The following is a 15,713-nucleotide window of genomic DNA, read 5'->3' on the forward strand; positions in this document are numbered from 1 at the left end:
GGTTGTGCATAACAGATATATGAATGCCTGCAGTTAGGGAGAAGCATTTGAGGTTGCTGTGTACAGGAAAGCAACTGGTAAAATTGTTCTTGCTAAAATTTGCAGAATTGCATTAAGGTCTCCATTACAAAGGTGATTCATAAAATCAATTGCTATTTTATGCAAATTTGGAGTGCTCAATAATACATTTGAGAAAGTCTGGATATTTAACATCACAACAAAAATATTGAAGCTTTTCAATACTAAAAATCGATGGCATAATTCCCACTTTGAAAACATTCAATTTTAGGAGAAGATAAAACATTAATACTCCTCAGTTTTGGGAACACCACTGGAAATGACCTTATGTAGTTAATAGATTAATTTAAATAAGTTTAAAAAACTAATAAGTCATCTTCAAAATTAAGTTGATCAATCATTTTTATAAATCAAGTTTAGAGGGCTTTAATATATTTATCCTTCAACTTCAACTTCTCCTATCATCTTCTACCATCCTATAAGCGCAATCCATCCAAATAGTAAATTAACAATATTCTTTAATTCTCTCGGTTATAAAGTGAATGAAAATTGATTTGGATTGAACCAACCACTTTGAAATAGAACAACCCTAGAGTTTCCATGCTAAATTCAATAAAGGAATCATGAAGACAATATATATATAAATTTTGTGGAAAATGAAATTATGAAGATGTAGCTCAAATGGCAGAGCGCTCGCTTTGCATGCTACTCTCTCTCCAAGGAGAACTCGTTTAGTTAAAGCTTACTTGCCCACCTCCCAAAGGTCCTGCTCAGTTTAAGAAACTACCACATACTTCACAAGGCTTTTGCTTAGTTTAGGCTCTCATACCAAATGTCACAGGGTAACTCTGTGTCGAGCCAAAGCCTCGTGTGGCGCCTCGACTTCCCCAAGTCTCGGCCAGCCAACTCCTACCGGATGGTCCCGTCAATGCCTCTGTCGGTATTCCATCCCGAAAGGGTCTCCCTGTGAGGTAGCCTCGCCCTATAATGGGCACGCACTATGGGCACTCGCCGGCCCCGGACCTGCAAAAAGAATATTTAAAATAAAAACTTGCATATTTAAAGAATATTTTTTATATTTCAAATCCACCACATCTGTTATATCAAATTGAGGTAGTCTCATTTGAATCGAGTTGGATTGTATACATGATACTATATGTCCGTCTTAAATACTCTATAAAACATAAATTTATTTGATATTATTTTATTAAAAATTATCAGAATTTTAGAAGTTGGTAAGAAGATTAGAAAATAACACTTTTTTAGTCTTAACTTTTTTGAAATTGTACTAATTTACCTAAATAACGGAGCTTGACATCTCAACGTTTGTAAAATGATAATAAATTAGCCCCAAGTTCCATTCCCTAGAACGATAATAACACGGTTTCACAAATGTTGGTCCTAAAATAATGATTTTCTGTAAGCTCGTGCTATATTAAAACTTTTCTAAAAACGTTGAGGAAATTTTGGTACATGATCCCTAGATTTTGCATTTGGCACATACAGTTAGAAGTAGTTGATGTAATTGATAAACAATCTGAAATTTTATGCATCTTTTAATCCTAATTATTCAAAATGAAATAGACATAGTTATTCTTTCTACATGTATTCCTCTTGGTTTGTGCTCTGCTAGAAGGAATTCGAGTAAAAGATGTAGCTGGATTTGGTTCATTTTCTGCTAACACGGATTGCAAGGAGTTGGTGTATTTAATGGAGGTTGGTGCTTCGAATACCAGAAACTTTCATGAATATTACCCAAACCGATCAACAAAAAAGTGATGGTTCAGTTAGCTTGACTCGTTAGACCATGTGAGCTTGAGTATCCACTAGCCGATATTCCTTCCACTGTTGGGAGCGTGAGGTTGTCGCTGCTCTGTGAAGCCAGCCTCACGCACTGTCCTCCACTCTAGGAACCAAGCTATCTCAACCTTCGTAGAAACAACATAGTTAAACTCTCGGCTTGGAATAAGCCAGCCAGATGTTAGCTGCATCAAACTCGGACTTTTGAGTCAGAATAATGTTCCATCACATTGTTGCCACCACTTGGGTCACAAGCTTGTGCTACCAAACTTAGCCATATAAGTTGTTATGGTTGAAACTAATAAGTTACCTAAAGCTATTGTTATGTAACAATGTGGGATTAGATTTACTAGAAAATTACAAACTATAATTAATTATGAAACTTTTATAAAAATTAAATTACATCATGTTAAAGGTGTCAAATATGACAAATATAGATTTAAGGGAAAAGAATAAAAATAAACCTTGTGTTCATGCCATTTTCAAACATTAGCTATGTGGTTTAAAAGTTGGCAAATAGGTACATTGAGGTTCATTCTGTTAGCAAACACAGACCAAAATAAAAAATAAAAATCGAATACATCATCTTCTCCATCTCTCTTTAATTTCTTATTTTTCTTTTTTCTCTCTCTTCTCTCTCTTATTTGTTAATTTTTCTCTCTTTAAAATCATTTTTTTAAATAAAGGCGGGAAACTGGCAAAGCAAGCGAAGCTGGGACATCCCAAAAAAAGATTACATCACAAAACGAAATTGTTCAACATGACTAAAGTCATCACAAATGAAGTTATTGTAAAAAATCGGGAGCAGAATTCCACCAGTTGATTTCTTCTGCGGTTAGAGCAAACCGAGCAAGAGCATCAACGACTTTATTACCCTCCCGGTAGATATGAAAAACTATAAAATTCATATTGGGGACCTATCCCAAACATTTCAACCAATCTTGACTAATCTCCCACGGAACTACTTGGAACGAACCCGAAAAAGATTGACAACATAAATGGAATTACATTCTAACCAAAGCATATGCCAACCTCTCCTCCAAGCAACTTTAGATAGACCTATCCGTATTTACTTTTAACCAACCTGACATAGGAGGATTCCAAGAAACCCCAATAATATGAGGTGCGCGAGCAGCAATTCTAAGTTACCGAAGGACATGAAACTCCACCAAATTATTTCTGACAGTTCTGATGTTGCAAGAATCCATTTCCTGAATCAATCTTCAAAACTGATGAAGTGTAAGAGATAAAATAGGGATACTGTTTTCGAAAAATGTGAGGTTTCACAGCCTCCAAATCAACCAAACAGCATTAACTATAGCAGCGGTCCAGAGAACACTAACCTGTTAACTGAAAGAATGACTCATAGGGCTCAAAATAAGATCCGAGAAGGAGCCTGTAGTGTGAATTCGTCCGAATAAATTTTCAATGGAAGCCTAGAGGTGTTTCACAAAAGCACATTGAAGAAAGACATGATCAATAGTTTCAAAATGATGGAGACAAAAACAACAACAAGAGACAATAACCAAATCCCGGTGTTGAACCTGATCATGAGTAGGGAGTGCACCTTTTAAAACTCGTTAACAAATAATGGAACATGAAGGAGGCAATATCTTGTCCCAAATAAACTTATGCCAAATAAATTGAATCACATTATGGCAAAGATACTCATAAAATCATTTAACCGAAAAACAACCAGTAGAAGAGATAGTCCAAACACATAAATCTGAGCCATCCATCCCACGCCTAACTGAAGAGATTTGATCTAGCACATCTAATGTAAGTCGTTGTTTTTCTATCACGAGCTGATGTGCTGATGTTGACTGTGAGACAACAAGTCAGCATGACTGCGAGACAACAAGTCAGCATGACTGCGAGACAACAAGTCAGCATGACTGTGAGACAATAAGTCAGCATGACTGTGAGACAACAAGTCAGCATGAATGTGAGACAACAAGTCAGCATGGCTGCGAGACAACAAGTCAGCATAGTCTTGGTGTGTTAATACATTTTAAGTAAGGGTATTTTGGGTATTTCACAATCTTGTAAAGCCTATAAAGGTTTAGGTTGGGAATTAGTTTTATACTGCTTAACGAAATCATTTGTATACACTGGGATATACTGATTTGGGAAAACAAAGCTTCTAGAGCGAGGGATTGGGAAACACGAGAGTTTCTTGAGAAGAAACGGTTTCTGAATCTTGTTGTAATCTCCATTGATTAGTGAAGTTGCTGGATGTAGGCATTTAAGCCGAACCAGGGTAAATTCTGTGTGTATTCTTTTGATTGTTGTTTCAAGATCCAATCTGCGATCTTTGGAGTTCGTTGTCTGTGTGGTTGATTGATCGTTCGAAGTAGAGTATTGTTCACAATTGGTATCAGAGCTAATCAAGAACAGATCAATGGGTTTCACAAAGATCGAGATCGAGCGTTTCAACGGCAAGGGTGATTTCGCTCTATGGAGACAGAGGATGAAAGCAATCTTGGTCCAGATGAAGGTTGCGAAGGCTCTGAAGGGCGAGAAGGAACTTTCGGCGACGATGATGAAGGAGGAGAAAGAAGATCTTCTCGAATTGGCTTACAGTACGATCGTCCTGTATCTCGGCGACAAGGTGCTTAGAGAAGTATCAAAGGAAACCACAGCTGTTGGGGTTTGGCTCAAGCTTGAACAGTTGTACATGACGAAGACACTCACCAATCGAGTTTATCTTAAGGGAAGACTTTTCGGCTTCAAGATGAATGAGGACAATCCAGTCGAAGATTATCTTGATGATTTCTCAAAGATCATAATTGACCTAGAGAACATAGAGGTAAAGATTGAAGACGAAGATCAGGCCATAATGATCTTGAATTCCTTACCCCATTCTTTTAGTCACTTTGTTGAAACAATGAAGTACGCATGAGAAACATTAAGCCTGGAAGAAGTTCTTATGGCTCTAAAGTCAAAACAGATTGAGGCTAGCACCAACACTGAATCTGCGGAAGGATTGCTTGTTCGTGGAAGGTCTGAGAAAAAGGACTCTCACAAGCCAAAGAACAAGAACGGAAAAAGGTCCAAGACTCCATCCTCAAGCAATAAAGAAGGCAAAGTCTACAAGTGTTTCCACTGCCATAAAGAAGGACATTTGAGAAAAAATTGTCCTGAGAGGAAGAAGAGCCAAGGCCAACCTAAAGATCAAAGCGAAGCCGCCGTGGTAGAAGAAGGTTATGAGAGCGCTGAAGTTCTCGCTGTCTCTGATAAAGATCCAAACACCGACTGGATCATAGACAGCGGGTGTACGTTCCATATGACTCCCAACAGGACGTGGTTTGAAGAATTTCAAGAAGAAGGTGGGAGGGTTCTTCTAGGAAACAATAAGTTGTGCAAGGTACTGGGTCAAGGCTCTATCAGGCTGAAGATGTTCGATGGCCAAGAAAGGATTATGTCCGGTGTTAGGTATGTGCCAGAACTGAAGAGAAATTTAATTTCTTTAGGCACGCTTGATAAACAAGGATACAATTATAGAGCCGAAGGGGGTATCATAAGAATAGCTAGAGGATCCTTAGTTGTTATGAAAGGTACCATGAGTAATGGCCTGTACACTCTCTTAGGTAGTACTGTGTTAGTCTCTGCAGCAAATCTCACTGAGTCTAAGATAGATAGAACCACTCTTTGGCACCTTAGACTAGGTCATATGAGTGAAGTAGGTTTACATGAACTTAGGAAACAGGGCTGTTTTGGTAAAGACCACATAGGAAAAATAGATTTCTGTGAAAACTGTGTCTTAGGGAAATCTAGTAAAGTCAAGTTTCCTAAATCAGCAACCCACAGAACACAGGACATTCTAGAATACATTCACTCTGACCTATGGGGACCAACAAGAACCAAGTCTCATGGTGGGAGAACCTATTTTATGACTCTCATCGATGATTACTCTAGAAGAGTATGGGTTTATATTCTGGCTCACAAGAATGAAGCTTTACAAACCTTTAAGGATTGGAAAGCTCTTGTGGAAAATCAAACAGGAAAGAAAGTCAAAAGGTTGAGAACCGACAATGGCTTGGAATTTCTTGACAAAGATTTCATCACTTTGTGCAAGAAGTCGGGTATATCCAAGCACCACACTGTTCCTGGAACCCCACAGCAGAATGGCTTAGCAGAGAGGTATAATAGGACTATCCTAGAGAGAGTTAGGTGTATGTTGATCCAATCTAGTCTCCCTAAGTCTTTCTGGGCTGAAGCAGTGCAAACTGCGTGTTACTTAATCAATAGGTGCCCATCATCTGCTATAGATTTTAAAACACCTATGCAGATATGGTCAGATCACCCAGAGGATTATGAAAAACTTAGAGTGTTTGGTTGTTCGGCTTTCGCACACGTTAGACAGGAAAAGCTAGAACCTCGAGCTCTAAGATGTGTTTTTATAGGCTATCCTATAGGAGTTAAGGGTTATAAGTTGTGGTGTCTAGAACCTGGTTATAAGAAATCCATAGTGAGCAGAAATGTAGTGTTCAATGAGATGGATTTCCCTTATCAGAAAAAACAAGAGAAGACTCAGTTAGAACCGAGAATTCCTGAACCCATTCAAGACTCTGAAAACATTAAGAGTGAGGTGGAGCTTGAGGGGAATAGTGAAAACACTCATCGAGCTGGACAAGAATTGAGTGATAGTAGCTCTACCGAATCCAGTCAAAGTTATAGACTTGTTAGAGACCGTGAAAGAAGAGTCCCTAGGGCCCCGGTTAGATATGGTTTTGAGGACCTTGTAGCCTATGCCTTTAGTGTTGCCAAGGAAGTACAAGAGTCTGAACCTGTAACCTATAGGGAAGCTGTGAACTCCTCTGACAAGGAACAATGGCTTGATGCAATAAGGGATGAGATAAAATCCCTTGATAAAAATGAAACTTGGCTTTTGGTGGATAAACCTCCTGATAAGAAGTTGGTTGGATCAAGGTGGGTGTTTAAAAGAAAAGAAGGGATACCCGGTGTAGAGAGACCTAGGTTTAAAGCTAGGTTAGTTGCCAAAGGGGTTACACAATAGGAAGGAATAGACTTTAATGAGATCTATTCACCGGTTGTTAAACATAGGTCTATTAGGATTATTCTCTCTCTTGTAGCTCGTTTTGACCTAGAGTTAGAACATCTAGATGTTAAAACAGCTTTTCTTCATGGAAACCTTGATGAGGTCATATATATGCAACAACCAGAGGGTTTTGAAATAGGAGATAAAGATCGGCGGGTATGTTTGCTTAAGAAGTCTCTATATGGTCTAAAACAGTCCCCTAGACAGTGGTACATGAAGTTCGATGAGTTTATGATAAGTCAGGATTTTCATAGGTTTAGTTATGACTGGTGTGTGTATAGTAGAAACCTTAGTGATGGCTCTAAGATTTATCTCTTGTTATATGTTGATGACATGCTTATAGCTTGTCACAACAAAGCAGCCATAAATCAGTTAAAGGCACAACTAAACACACGGTTTGAGATGAAGGATCTCGGGTCAGCACGGAAAATTTTAGGGATGCAGATTTCTCGAGACAGAGGAAGAAAGAAGCTGTTCCTAAGTCAGTCAGGTTACCTGAGCAAGGTGTTAGAACGTTTTGGAATGACAGATTCAAAGGCCATACTCACTCCACTTGCAAGTCACTTCAAGCTGAGCAGTAAGCAAAGTCCTCAAACAGATGAGGAAAAGGAAGACATGGAGAGGGTGCCATAATCCAGTGTTGTAGGCTGTCTAATGTACGTGATGGTCTGTACACGCCCAGATTTGGCTCATGTTGTGAGTCTCATAAGCAGGTTCATGGCAAATCCAGGGAGAGCACATTGGTCAGCGGTGAAGTGGGTTCTGAGGTATGTCAAAGGCTCATTGAGTAAAGGTTTGAGTTATGGTGGAGCTGAAGCCCTAGTGGATGATGTAGCAGGTTTTGTTGATTCTGATTATGCTGGTAGCATTGACACCAAAAAATCCCAAACCGGGTACGTGTTAACAGTGTTTGGAACGGCAATAAGTTGGAGGGCAAATCTGCAGTCAGTTGTGACTTTGTCAACAACCGAGGCAGAGTTTATTGCCGTCACAGAGGCAGTAAAGGAAGCAATGTGGCTGAGAGGAGTCTTAACGGAACTTGGAGTGACACAGATTGATGGTTTGAAGATTTACTATGATAGCCAAGGAGCTATACATCTGTCAAAACACCAAGTATTTCACGAGCAATCCAAACACATAGATGTGAGAATGCATTTCGTCAGGGATGTGATTAGCACTGGTACTGTTCAGGTGGTGAAAGTGGGAACTGAGGATAATCCAGCCGACATGCTGACCAAATCTGTTTCAAGTAATAAATTTGAACATTGCTTGAAACTAGTTAGGATGGTCAATGGTCCTTCGTATTTTCTTCACTAGTCGATGGGGTGATCAGAAAGACAAGGTGGAGATTGTAAGTCGTTGTTTTTCTATCACGAGCTGATGTGCTGATGTTGACTGTGAGACAACAAGTCAGCATGACTGCGAGACAACAAGTCAGCATGACTGTGAGACAACAAGTCAACATAACTGTGAGACAACAAGTCAGCATGACTGTGAGACAACAAGTCAGCATGGCTGCGAGACAACAAGTCAGCATGGTCTTGGTGTGTTAATATATTTTAAGTAAGGGTATTTTGGGTATTTCACATTCTTGTAAAGCCTATAAAGGTTTAGGTTGGGAATTAGTTTTATACTGCTTAACGAAATCATTTGTATACACTGGGATATACTGATTTGGGAAAACAAAGCTTCTAGAGCGAGGGATTGGGAAACACGAGAGTTTCTTGAGAAGAAACGGTTTCTGAATCTTGTTGTAATCTCCATTGATTAGTGAAGTTGCTGGATGTAGGCATTTAAGCCGAACCAGGGTAAATTCTGTGTGTATTCTTTTGATTGTTGTTTCAAGATCCAATCTGCGATCTTTGGAGTTCGTTGTCTGTGTGGTTAATTGATCGTTCGAAGTAGAGTATTGTTCACATCTAATGGAATACATTGTAAATTAGGCCAGCCTTTACCAAGAAGAAAATGACACACAATCAGTAAGTGTACACGGATCATTCAATCTGCAATTGTTGGTATACCAGAGGGCAGATCCAAGAGGCATTCCAGAAATTCAAATTAGTGAAATTATTTGCTTTACCGTTTGGCTCTCTAAAATCAATTGAACATAAGAGTCTAGCTTCCAAACAAGAGTGAAAGTACCGAATGTAGTTGGGAACTCTATTTGTGTTATGGAAAAAGAAACTATAATCTGCAATAACCTATTCAAGAAAACTAATCCAATTTCTAATATTCTGATGAAGTGGAGCGAGTCTTGAACTATTTGGAGAAAGCTGATCCGGTGGCAAAACTGATATTTTGAAGTTAAAACGGGGTTTGTCGGAATTTAGCGATTTCGGACCCTAATTTGATTGGATTCGGCCCATGGTGGATGTGTTTTTTAGCCATCTGAGGTCGTTTTGGTCCTCAAAACTGCAGTTTTGTGTTTTTGTCGCATTTTCAATTATTTCCGTGTTTTTGTTACTTTTCCTTTTAGGTTTCGAATTAGGTTTTATTTGTCAGCCTATATAAAGGCGCGACGTCCCCATTATGTAATCAGTTTTCGATTAATAAAATTTCAGAGTTTATTCTCTTTTTCCAATTTTCGTTAGTCGTGCGCGATTCAACGATAGTTGACGGTTTTAGGCATTGTTCGTGCGCGAACATTCGTTTAAGACGAAAGTCTGTTTTTTTTTTCACTTCATCATATTCCATATCCAACTTTAATAAAATCGAAAACCTACTTTTTAATTGTTAATTGTTGAATTTGGGAATCACAGAAATAAGAACACAGAAAAAAAAGTAAAGAAGAAAATTACTTTTGAAGGAGCTTTCATGGCCTGAAGAGCTGTACGTACTCTAGTTCATCTTTTTATTTTTCTCAATTGGGTTGCAGATAGAGAACGTTGAGTTTTACTATTTTATTAATTTATGTTACATTAAAAAATGAATATTTTTATAGGATTAAAATATTCTCGATTAATAAATTCAAAAAGATTTAGAATTTGTTTCTCATTTATATGAGAGTATGAGTTGAGTTCATGTTTGGTTGGAAAATGTATAGAGAGAAAACCTGGAAGTGGACGTGGTTGTGTTAGGTACTTTCACTCTTGTTTGGAACCTAAGTTCTTATGTTTAATTCATTTTAGAGAGACAAAAATTAATAAAGATGAGAGAGAAGGAAAAGGAAAAATAAAAAATTAAATAGAGACTGAGAAGATGGTATATTTGGTTTTTATTTTTCATTTTGGGTTTGTTTTTGCTCATTGGATAATAAGGGATATTAATTTATAAAATAAATAAATATAGGGACAAAAGTAACTCTTTTCCTTCTGACTTTTGACTTTATTTTTTTAACCCGGTTAGTCAATTTGGCCTATGTTTGCTAATGGAATGAACCTCAATGTACTGGTTTGCCAACTTTTAAACTAGAGTCTATGTTTAGAAATAACTCAAACCACAAAAAGATTTTACACCAAAAAACATCGATAAATAGTTACAGATTTCTTCTCTTCCTTATGATCCGTTCCCCGGACAGATGCCAAGGACGGTTAGCCTGCTAATCCTCATTAAGATCAATCCTATTAGTTAGAAGTTAAAGAATCATGGACCAGTGTCCATAGTTGGTGTATCCAGGATGACTTGATCCGTCAACATTGGACCTGAATCTAATTGATCAGCCGGTAACCGAGTATCGTTTGCCATCATAGGGGCAGAATCATCCTCCATTGCTTGCTGGTCTGAGTTCTTTCGGTTTATCACTCGTGTAGCGAGTTTCCTTCGTTCTGTTGCCGACTAGTTGGTTGGTTCTGTTGTGTTTATCTGGGCCACATTAGTTTCAGCACCTCCATATTCGGACAGGAGATCTGTGAACTCGTTGAGTAGTCGCTGAATTTTTCGATTTTATGCTATTGCAGGAAGAGTATCTTCTCCTAATAGTTTGTGCTTTTTCATTCCCTGAAAAGGATATTCATCCCGTTTATCAGAAGCGTAATGTGATATTCTCAGCTGCATACAGGCTTATGATTCTAGTGTATAATGTGATATTCTCATCTGCATATAGGCTTATGATTATAGTGTGTTGTGTACATGTAAGCAAAATCTGTTATTCCTTAATTACCAATTTCTCTGTTGTAATTACCAATTTCTACATTCAAATTAAATATATTTCTCTATTCACAACTCATATACATAATATAATCAAAATGGCAAAGAATTCAGCTTGGCAGCAACTCAACAATAGGGAATCCTTGTCCCTGAAATATATGAACAGACATTGCTTTCACTTCTCAGAAATATCTTTGAGTTTGGTTTGCGTGTTAACTTTTTCTCATTTGATATTATGTAGCTTGCAGAAAAATTAGGCTCAAGTGCCACTCGTTACTAGCACAACCAGTGGGATCATTACATCTCAGTTGATGTCACTAATGAACCTCAAGAAGGCTAGTAATTTTATTACATATTTAATTCTGATATATTGATGAAAATGAAACTAAATTAAGTATATCACGAAGACAAACACCTGGACTCAAGTGATGATGACGACGAGGACAATGATGATTCTGATTCCGCCCCAGATAGTCTACTTGATCGACGGATTGTTTTGGTGATTGGATTTGTACCTGGACTCAAGGTTGATGCTATCTCACTGCTTCGAACAAGGCAGTAATTATTTTGGTGATCTTATTTGTACCTGGACTTAAGGAATTCTTTGTGTCTTACGCATCCTCTAAATGGGAAATTTCATAATTATATACAATTAGGGGTGGGTACGGTTCGGTTACCCGGTCCATTAGGTAAATAAATTAACCGAACTGAAAGTATCGGTTTCTTAGCCAATGAAACCCAAATCAGTCCAAATATATCGGTTAACCATATATACGATACTATAATTTCAGTTAATGGTTTTTAACCTGTTCTCAACAGTTAACCAAATCTCAATGGTACATATGGGTTAACCATATATACGATTAAACTCTAACAAATGCACATCCATTTCATTGCTTTCTTATGACAACAATTGAACTCCTTCTTTGCTGAATTTAAACTATCCCATCCAATATATGGACTTAATATCCATGGAAGCAGGGGCAAACAAGATTCGCCCGTTATGTATTGGGGAATTGAATTTCCATCATTAAGATTATAAAGTTTGCCATTTAGTAATTCCTTTGATTTTTCAACTAGACTATAGAGCTTTGTTTTGGATCAAGGTAGATTTTAGGGGTTTAGCATTCTTTGACCTGTAAACATTTCAAAAACAAATTTCAACATTAAACAATTTACTGTATAAGACTAAATCATTGCCAATGCAAACAAAACTCGTCTATATTTTCTTGTATAACACTATATTTTGCTTAAACTAAATTGCGGTGAACATTTGTCCAAATTAAAGTAATAATGACCTGAAATTAGTAATTTAAATCTCAACTTACTTGCAGTCTCTTAGCAATTTTTTTCTTATTCACTAGAGCTCATTATTTACCGTTTCCTTTTTTAGTTGTAGGTTTATTAGTTTCTCAATAATGGTGTCCTAATCACCTATTGAGGTTATAAATTCTTGTACTTAAGAAATGAAGAAAAAAGGAAAAATAGTGTTATTTTTATATTCTTTTTCCATCTATCAAACTAGTGTCCTTGTGTTTCAATTTTTATTTTCCTTTTTAATCTATTTTAAACTCTATTATTTGATACAATTGTAATCAAACATTCCATTATTATGATCAGCCATAATTTCCATTATTAGGAATAGATAATAAAATGATAGAGCCAACATAAAAATGAAACTGTATACCAACTAAAATATATTTTTGTCATATATATATACAGCACACTCAACTAGATAAGTACAAAGTTTAGACTCAACTTACTTGGAGTCTCTTATCATCCTCGGGGATGGTTTTCGCCGACGACATTCTGCAATCACCTCTTGACATGAAATTTCTTGCTGTTTTTCAGTATTGTTTATCCTACAAAAAATTAACATAATTAAAATGGTCGTTTTTTCCTTTTCTTTTCCTTTGGCAAACAAAATTTGATATTATTTTATAGACAAAGATGAATTTAGCAACAGGAATCTCAAAGCTTTTTCATATTTTATTGACAGTGATTGGCACACAACTTATGCTCCTTTGCGGTTCTAAATGACATCAAAGATGAAGTCTCTCTATTAGATGGATATAACTACTCGCCTTCCATTTAACTAAACATGGAAAAGTTCAAATAAATGTATGTAAGGAGAAAATAATTGAGCTGGCAGATACATGTCGAAGGGTTTGGGAAATTGTGTTGCATCACAAAATCATGATTAAGAAAACCTTAAGCCAAAGAAAACTCAAACCATGGAATATTTACAAGATACACTCAGAATGGAAACTTAATGACTTTTAATTTCCCCCAAGCAATGAACTCAACTTGGCATAACAATACAAGAAAAGAGGTTTGGTGTTTGAACCAAAACTTCTATTAGAGAAAAAAGGCACAATATCAATAGTTGGCAAATTTATCAAATTTACATGTTTTCCTTTAGAATTTCGCTAATTAAATTTACATGGAGACTCACCCTCTGAGCTTATATTGAATGATTCACAGAAACTGTTGTATGTCATATGTGGAATTATCTATTCAGGTTTCACCAAAACATAGATAAAGTTTACCTATTCTTTAAGTCTAACACTAAATTTCAAGAAAAAGAAAGCAATTTCCAGTGAATTAAAGAAAAAGAAGAGAAAGCAAGCTTACATTGTCCAATTAAGCTTAACAGCTTCACCACGCTTGCATTTCTTCTCGTCCGCCTTATTCCCAATCTAATAGCTAGACAAGGTTACAGAATTTTAGGTATTGGTAGATGTTGGCTGCTATAAGAATGAGAATGATTTAGGGTTTGGGAGTGTTAATTTAGCCAGCACATAGGAGCTTTGAGAAGACAAAAGCAGACAGAAAGGAGTGGAAGATATTTGATGAGAATTGGTTTCATTTATACAAAGTTCTGAAAAGTGGTTTTATATAAAGGGGCACACAGTTCTTCTATACTGGATACCGAGTACACAGCAAATATTATAAGCCAATGGCAAGTTACAATACGGTATCTACTTTTTCTACACTTTTTAATACTGTAAGCAATGGCAAATTACAATAGGAAAAATTACAAAATTAGGTCAAATAGGAGACCATTTACATATTTAATCCATTTGACCCAAAATACCCTCAAGTACTAAATGAGCTAAATATGTAAATGGGTCTCCCATTTGGCCCAATTTTATAATTTTTCCATTACAATATGGTAGATGTTGGCTGCTATGAGAATAAGTTAATTTAGCACACGCATGATAACTTTGAGATGACAAAAACAGTTTTTTTCTTGTCTACCTACATAGCAAATATCATTAGCAAATGACAAATTATAATATCGTACCTATTTTTTCTACACTATTTAATATTTAAAACTACTCATTTTCAAGGCTCTTAACATGATTCCAATATCATAAAAGAAATATGAGATTTAAATGAATTATGATAAAACGAACCCACTTAGGCTAATTCTTTCTTAATTATTTTTCTTCGTTTTCATAAACCTCTAGGAAGCCCCCTCGAGCCTATTAACCAAATTCTTTGTTAACACCCTTTTAACAAGTAACTCTTTTTCCTCTTGTTCGAATACTAAAATCAAATGCATAAAAAAGACCCGAAACAAGCTAAGTCTCTAGCAGGAAAGCACAAGTAATCTTTGAAATCGTTTTTGTGCCACTCTCGGATAAAAAGAAAGGAAAAATAAATAAAGCAAAAATAGAGAGCAAAATAGGCATCCTCAAGCTCCACTCGAGCAATTTCAAAATACATCTTTCGTGCTTGCTAGGGCAAAATGATAAAAAGATGATGCAATCACCAAAATTGGTATTCGGACTCGAGTTCCTAAATATTAAACCACTCACCACTAAAAAGTCCACCTATATTACAACCCCACTAAAATTGGTATTCTGTTTCTTATGACAGGCATACAGAGCACTCAAAAGGAATAATGGTTCTCTTAAGGGAAATATCCATCCGACTCGCAGCCAACGAGGAGGTATGTAGAACCTTGAGCGAACAACTCGCTGCGATCAGACAGGAGGAAAGGGAATGCCAAGAGGCGTTCCTCTCACAAGAGGAAAAGGTTCAAGCCATCGCCTTGAGAGTGGCAAGGAAGTGGACACACTCGTGCCACCCTGATAGCGCGACGCCTAGTGGTAGAGTTTCTTACGACGATTAAATATGTATTGCGGTGAATGTGCTATGTCTATGGATATGGTCTTTACAAATTGCTCTTTGACTCTACTTAGACGCTACGACTACTTAGGGGCAAGTGTATCCCGTCGTATCAAGTAATAATCCGGTTAAGATCGGGTATCGAATCCACGGGATTTATAATTACAAGTATTAGACGACTCGGTTTCGTATGTTATTTAAGCGGTGATTACTTTGGGGTAAAGTAAGACACAACTACAAACTACTCCTAACCTATTGGTGACACAGATTTATGTAATGGAAAACTCCACGGAGTGATATGGGTGACGATAAGTTGTAAATATAATATGCAATAACTCCGAATATATTCGGTTGACGGTTTACTCTTGCAAAGACGACTACGTGTAGTTCGACCGACCCGTGAAGTGCTTAGACTACGTGGTTCCTAGTCAAGGCGTGTCTAATGCTGGGGACCAGAAACTAGGGCCCGTAAGTTCCGTGGTGTGTCAATTCCTACGGTTTCTGGTTTGTCACTTCCGGTAAGGCAACACCTATATGAATCCCTAAAGATAGCCCGAATGGCGTCGGAAATCATGTTCCCCTACACAATAGTCAATTATGAGTATCAAAA

General features: G+C 37.1%; 1 long non-coding RNA gene across 1 annotated transcript; it reads right to left on the reverse strand.

Annotated features, from left to right (window-relative positions):
- Positions 1-10,259: 10,259 nt before the first annotated feature.
- LOC136224073 (uncharacterized) lies at positions 10,260-13,812 on the reverse strand. The gene is made up of 3 exons (XR_010686268.1): positions 13,601-13,812; positions 11,382-12,828; positions 10,260-10,816 (listed from the first exon to the last, which is right to left on the reverse strand). It is a non-coding gene; the product is annotated as an uncharacterized lncRNA (long non-coding RNA).
- Between the last annotated feature and the right edge of the window lie 1,901 nt (positions 13,813-15,713).

The sequence above is a fragment of the Euphorbia lathyris genome, chromosome 3, assembly GCF_963576675.1.
Source record: "Euphorbia lathyris chromosome 3, ddEupLath1.1, whole genome shotgun sequence".
Taxonomy (NCBI): domain Eukaryota; kingdom Viridiplantae; phylum Streptophyta; class Magnoliopsida; order Malpighiales; family Euphorbiaceae; genus Euphorbia; species Euphorbia lathyris.